The 7,367-nt window shown below is 37.8% G+C and overlaps 1 pseudogene; it reads right to left on the reverse strand.

The window, feature by feature from the left end:
• Nucleotides 1-3,754: 3,754 nt before the first annotated feature.
• LOC113315084 lies at nt 3,755-5,933 on the reverse strand (annotated as a pseudogene).
• Nucleotides 5,934-7,367: the final 1,434 nt, after the last annotated feature.

A 7,367-nucleotide genomic window follows, 5' to 3' on the forward strand; every position in this document is an offset into this window, starting at 1 on the left:
CAAGTAAAATTCAAAGTGTTATAATTTTGGGGTTGTTTAAATGTGGAGAAATATTTGGGTGGAATCATCACTTTGAATTATAATTGTGATTGTCTGTAAAATTGTCAACAAATATTATTGTGACTAATAAATTTTTTTAATATTCCTAATTATTATCACGAATACAAAATTTAATAACAGTTATAACTGTTGCAGGATTTATCACAGGTGTATCGGTGACTGAAAAATAAACTGTGACAGGTTGCACTGTTACAAAATCCTGGTTTTGGTGTAGTGAGTGGAGGCGGTGGCAACCTCTGATCTTCCAAATAGTGTGCGAGTTTCCTTGTTCGATCAGACGAAGTATGGCTCTCCGAACATTCCTGCAGTTGTTGGTGTGGTGCCCGTGAAAGCGATGATACTTGCAAAACTCATGATTTCTTCCCAGCTGGGTGGGACTGGTATTTCCTCAGTTAGTATGACTTCCTCCCAAATCCTTTCTATGGTTGTATTAAGCTTTGGGAGCTTTAGTTCTGTCCAGGCCAACGCATTTGATTCAGTCTTCGTCATCTTTATACCTCGCCCCTTGATGCTTTGACCTATCTCTTCGCATTTGATTCAGTCTTCGCTGTGACTCCTCTTGTACCGAACTTTGATTAAGCTGTTTAAGATCCCTTAATACATCTTCCGTTGTTTGCTCTGCTAGCCTTTCTCTTCGTGAACCTTCCATTTCCATCCTCACACCTCGCAGCTCATATAAGATCTCTCGGTGTAGTGTCCTTTCCTGCGTTTCATAGGTGATTTCTCGTCTTTCTTTACTTTCTCGTGCCCTCCGCTCCATGTATCTCAGACTTTGGTTTTCACATCTCGCGTCTATCAGTAGTCTCCTTAACTCTCCTTCATGATCGTGTTTCTTGTCGATCCCCTTTTCGTGTCTTCTTTTCCTTACTTCGTTCCTTTTCCTCGTAGTTTTCACATGGATCGCTCCCTAGTTTCAGGATCTTCACTTGTGATGAGACAGTTAGAACTCCAGTGTTAGCACGTTCTTCCTGCAGATCTCCCATTTCCTTCAGTTCGTCGAGCTCATGACCAAGGTTGTCCCACATGACTTCCTTGTTCCGCCGCTTCGATCTGCCTTGTGGAGTCACCTTCCTGTTTTTTTTGGCACGCGGTGCTCTTTTAACGGATTTAGTCTTAAGGATCCCACCAGGTTCTCTTCTGGCCTCAGCATCTGCTCCTCTTTTCTTCTCCGCTCCGCCGACCTTCTCTGCCTTCCCCGTTCACGACCTGCATGACTTCTTTTCCTCCTTCCTTATGTGCCTCTACCGCTTGCCTCCTTGTTGCTACCAAAGTGCTTCACTCAATTTGGGACTCTAGCCATCTATCAATCTTCAACTTCCACAATCTTTCTCTGCTCTCCACGTCCACGTGAAATTCCCAGATCTCTTCCTATTTTATGTTCCTAACCTTGTCTACGAATGTAAAAACTCAAGATCTACAACCCTAACTTCAAACAACTCGCCAGATCTATTAACTCTACAATCTCTAAGACAACTTCTTTCCTTTTCTAACTCTTAGATGAGGATAAATCCCCAATCTAAGTTCCTTGTTTCTGGACGCCAAAATGTGATTACTGGAAATCCAGCAACACACCCAAATGGAGAATATGCAAGATCTAAGACATAATAAACACTAGAACTTAAACTTATTAATTAATCTCAAGCGTAATACAAGTTACACTCTTGGGTTACAAGGAAACCATAATCCTTTCTCCCATCCTATGTTTCTGGGCGCTAAAATGTAACTACCTAACTAGAAAATCATATCCCAAATAGTAAGTAAACAAGATCTAAGACATAAGATACCAATTTGATTAAAGAATTTTTATTGATTTATTGAATGAGAACTCTCGATTACAAGATTACACACAAAGGAAAACCCTAATCTTACTCTCTAAGCTAAGGTTCCTACTCTACCAAAAATTCCATCCTTCATTAGTTGCCCAAGGACCTCTATTTATAGGCATATCACCCTTAGTGTTGGACAACTCATTTTTCTTCGTGGGAGCTTCGTGGTCTTGCTTTATCCTTCACCCGGCCCGTTTTCCATAAAATTTTCCCCTTTTTTCGCTGATACCCACGTGATCCTGTCGGGACAACTGTCCTATTTCTTGTTCAATAAGTATTATCTTCGTCGAATGACTTTTGGACCAAGAAATCTTCCTTCGCCTGTATACTTGTTTCGTGTGATACCTTGCCGAATACTCCCACAGCTTCTTCGCGGTTTGCACTATTATCTCGTGCACGTATCTTCGCCGGTTCATTAATTATGACTTTCTCTGACTCGATTTGACAAGTCACTGACGAAGATTTTTGGGGTATGATATAAGATCTTTGACTAGATCCTTTTGAATGACTTCGTATTTATCCTCTCGTACACGTGTCGAGACGCATATTCGGTATCCACACAAGCAAATCTTCATGCACTAATCAAAATCATGAATTAGATGATATTTCAACAATAATTCCATATTTTACCTTTCACCTTAGGAAATAAGAAGAGTGAGAAATTCATGAATTTCTGATTGTTGTGATTCGAGATAAATTCAATCCAAAAAATTACAATTTTTAATAGTAAAATAACTTCAAATAATGATTATCTCAAAAACAAATGTTTTGGCACAAATGAGAAATTTGTGCTTTCTAGAGTGCTTATTGCTCCTCGATAACACTACCACATTTTTCACTAGAGCAAAGTAAGATATTAGGTCGTATCACTAAACCATACAACATTATGTCCCATCATTTTTATGAATTGAATCATATAATAATCATTTCACTAGAGCGTCTACGTTTGAATCATCATTGGTCTTCAAGTATCGCGTTAATGTAAGTTTATTTCTGAGCTCCAATGCTTTTTGTTAATTTCTTACATCAAAAATGTTAACAACATAACATGTTTTTTGTCCAGTTTAAGATGGCAGCGTCGAATCATAAAACCCTTGCAGTTTTGTTCCGAACCACTTTACATACACATTCGAGGTTGTGCAGGAAAAAAAAGCATAACTACTATCGCAAATTCTGCTATCTGATATTTGAATTCTAGCATAAGACTTTCATAGTTGCTTAGTGTCGTTATAGTTTTTGCATCGGTGATGCTAGGATCAATTTGTTAAAAGCAAGGGGCAAAATTAGCGCTAAACACATCCAGTGTATTAGTTGCAATGGCCACAACCAGGAACCTAGTTGAACCAATTAAGAGTATTTTTCTTAAAATATTATGTACACTATAAACACAAAATTATCAAAATACTTGTCTTTTGGGAAACTTTTGCGGACAAATTCTATTAGAAAGAAGAAAAAAAAGGAATATATGGGACATTAAACCAAAATCCTCCAACAAAGATTAATTCTTCTTAAAATAAAAGAGAATGATTTTGTTGACGTGTCGAGACCACCGCAGCCCTGATATTCCCCTAATATAAGTAGGCGTCTGGAAATGCTAAACGATTTGTTACTTTTCCGAAGAAATAGGATTTCTCATGTTTGGAATAAAAATGTTTCATGAAAAGATCAAAACCGACAGTTCACAATGGGTGGGTCGCAAAACAGCCCCTGTTTTTGCCTGAGAGCAGGGCCCATCCACTATGTGGAGCGGTTTTGCCATGGACTAGGATCACGGTTCATGCAAACCATTGAATAATAAAAACCACTATAAGCACATAGGCCTAGTATTTTACTTAGGAAAATAGCATTGATGATGAAGAAATGGGACGGAGAGAGTATTTGTTATGATTGATTAATAATCTATAGAGACATATGTAAAAGAAGACTAATCACGAGCGTGTATCCCGTGCATGGGTACGCAACATAACCATACCCCAAACTTATTTGCGCATGCAATTTAAACTCGCAACTAGCCCCTGGAAATGAGAGCACTAAAGTGGGATTTCTTTCCTGAACATTTCAAGATTTCTTGGTAGTTGTACTAAGCTTCAACCCGCGCTCCATGCTTAGAGCTATTGTCATTTTGTACTTAACAGGATGGTTTGGAATCAAATGAAAATCGAAGAATCTACACAAGATAGCAAGTGTTATTTTCATCTGTAGATATGACGAGTCCTTCCCTAGGCATGTTCTTGGTCCAGCCTGCATCAGCATGAGTCTCGCATATTTAAACATTCATACTTTACAACTGTAAATGTATATAGTCAACATCTTAATCGATTCTAGGATTCTTACATTGAATGCCGTGAATTTGAATGGAGATGCACTTTCAAATGACCCTTCTTTGTTGAACCATCTATCAGGGTTGAATACAATTGCATCAGGTCCCCAGTTGTACACCATTCTCCCCATGGCGTATGGAACATAATTCACCACTCCACCTGCTCTCACTTTTGTTCCATCGGGTAAATTGTCGTCTTCCAATACTCCTTTCGAGTTCTACAAGTATACATGGAAAGTTTATTCTATTTTCACATTTTACTAAATTTTCAAATAAAAACATGTTACCAAAACAATAAGCTTAGGAAAATCCTCAAGATCTGGCTTACCTGGGGGACGGCAGGGTACAACCGTAGTGTCTCAGTGATTGTTGCATGCAAGTAAGGCAACTTTCCAAGTGAATCATAATTCAATAGACTTGCAAATTGTGTTAATTTCTCAGTAAAACATTTTGGGTCTCTAGGATCATACGCAATCATTTCCTTGGCCTGATTTTCTTCAAAGGCTATAAGTTCCATGTAGATCTTCTCGGCTACATTAGGATTCATCATGATCATATATAAACCAGGATAATGTTGACGCTGTTGAGTCACGTCCTGCTAAAAGAAAGTTTATAACGGCATCTCTAAGGATTTTGTCTGTTAAGTTACTTCCAGGAATCTCACTTAACTCAATGAATCTTGACAGCATATCATGCTTTTCCTTGTTACCATTATTATCAGGTGATTTAGCTCCTTGTAATTCTGCTTTTCTTTTATGAATCAAACTGTATGTAAATTCATCAATGACTTGGATACTTTGAACAAATAATGCTTCACCCCCAACATTTAAAAATCTCTGTAATTTCCATAAAGGGTTCTCGAATCTAGACGAAACAGTACTAGTTGCTTGATCAAAAGCTTTAGCGAAACGACTAGGTAAATCGTTAGCCAAACTTCCAATTTCCGCCCCAAACCCAACTTTACACGTAGAATCCAGAGTCATCCTCAAAAACAGATCCTAAGGAAGAAAAAAGAAAAAGATTCATTACTTATGCTCTTTACCATGTCAAAATAAAATAAAATAAGGAAGCCTAGAATTGCTCTCGGCTTAGAAATAGTTGGGGATTTAGTGACTGACCTGTATATCGATTTCTTTGTTATGGATTGATGCTTGGTGTAAAATATCAGAGAGAATCAATGCATAATCTTTGAAAACAATAGTGCCAAAGTTTCTCAAGTTTTTAGATGCAAACTCTAAACCAGTAGTCTTTCTGTGTTGCCTCCAAATTTCTCCATCTGAATTAAAAATTCCATCTCCAAGCAACTCTTCCATGTTTGCCTGAAAAGCTTCACCCCTTGGGTAGTTGTTGAAGTTGGTTTTAAGAACATGTTCAACATTTGCTGGGTCTGCAATGAAAGTTACACTTATAAATGGCAGTGGAACCTTGAAGGTTTTTGATTCAACAAAGTAATCAGTTGCCCAATCATGCATTCTGTTGAAGTTCATAAGAAGTTCTATAAGTACACCAATGATTGGCCATGATTTTGGGCCTTTTACATTCCTTTGATTCCATCTGTGCATGAAGACATAGGCTAACACGATACTAATCAGGAAAATACTGATCTCGATTTTGTATTCATTATGATTTGATGGTGAGAAGAATGTTGAAAGTTGATTTACTGTTTCCATGGCAGCTGAACCAGTAAGCTAAAGATATGATTGTGGTTCAAAACTTCGAATAGGGAGTTTAAGCCTACGAAGAGGAGGTTGAAGGGGACAATGTAGCTAACTAAACATTTATGATGAGGTCATTTTTCATTAATCTATCGGAACGTGCCAAGCTTGTCTATTTTTTTTTTAAATGGAGTTGATTTCAAGTCCTTCAAGTTTAATTGATTTTTGTCGGCCGCATTTGTTTTGATCTAGTATGAAAACTACCCTGAAGTTAACCTCCTTGCACTTTATTTTCTTGACAGATAGAATATAATTTTTGTATATATATTCTACCAACAGCGATTTGGAACACGTCGACAACTGACAATTAGTAAAACAAAATGAAGCTCCAACAGTCCAACTAGCTGATAACAGGAAAGATATCGAATGCGATCGACAACATGTAAGCATCGGTAATTGAACGTTCAGATAATATGAGATATATACTAAGTTGTTGATCGATCAGTGGGTAAGAGACTAGCAGTTTTTTTTTTTTCCGAAGAAAAAGGTTATATTAAAAGGAAAAAAAAGAAGGAAAAAAAAACCTTACAAAGAACATAATAAACCACTCACTCGTAAGATCCTCCCAATTGCTCCAAATAGACTAGGGGGTAACAAATTTGAAAGTATTGGTGTCACTGGACCATAAGACTACAAGTTATTTCACAAGATCTATAGTCTCCGCTGCACTTTTTTAACGACCACCAAAAACTCTTCCGTCTCTCTCCTTCCACAAGACCCAACAAATGGCATAATTGATAATCTTCCATACCTCTTCACCTCTACCATGAAGCACATTCGTCAACCAAGCGTCAAACAACTGGAACAAAGTTCTCGGCATAGACCAAGAGATTTTGAAGGCCTTAATAAAATAATCCCAAATCTCAAACGAGTAGGGGCAATGCATAAACATGGTCCGTTGTCTCTTTCTCACCATTACAAAGAACACATAAATTACTTTCTATTTCCATACCGCGATGAGCTGGCATGTCCCTAGTCGGAAGCGAATCATGAAAGAAAGTCCAAAGAATGAAGTTAACCTTATTAGGAATATATTCTTTCCACAAATGTCTGTTGAAGTTGCAAAAATCTAAATTACCTGCCAAAGCTTCATAACACCTTTGAGCACTGAAATTCTCCATAATAACCAATTCATCATCCTCCGCTACAAGAGCAGGATGCGAGAAACATCACGTCTCAAATCCCATATCCAGCTGCTCATTTGCACTCAACACCTTCTTAAAATCATATCTCCAACTGTTTTCCACAATCATATCAGCAATAGTCGCATCCTTCGCTTTAGCAGTTTTTTAAACCACAGGAAATAAATCTTGCAATCTCCCTCTATCTAACTATTTATCCTACCAGAACCTGATCCCTTTGCCATTTCTCACTGTAAACTGTGACATGGATTGAACTGTGGAAACCATGTTCACTACCTTCTTCCAAAGACTTCTACCTTGTGGC

This window comes from Papaver somniferum, chromosome 10 (assembly GCF_003573695.1).
Source record: "Papaver somniferum cultivar HN1 chromosome 10, ASM357369v1, whole genome shotgun sequence".
Lineage (NCBI taxonomy): Eukaryota > Viridiplantae > Streptophyta > Magnoliopsida > Ranunculales > Papaveraceae > Papaver > Papaver somniferum.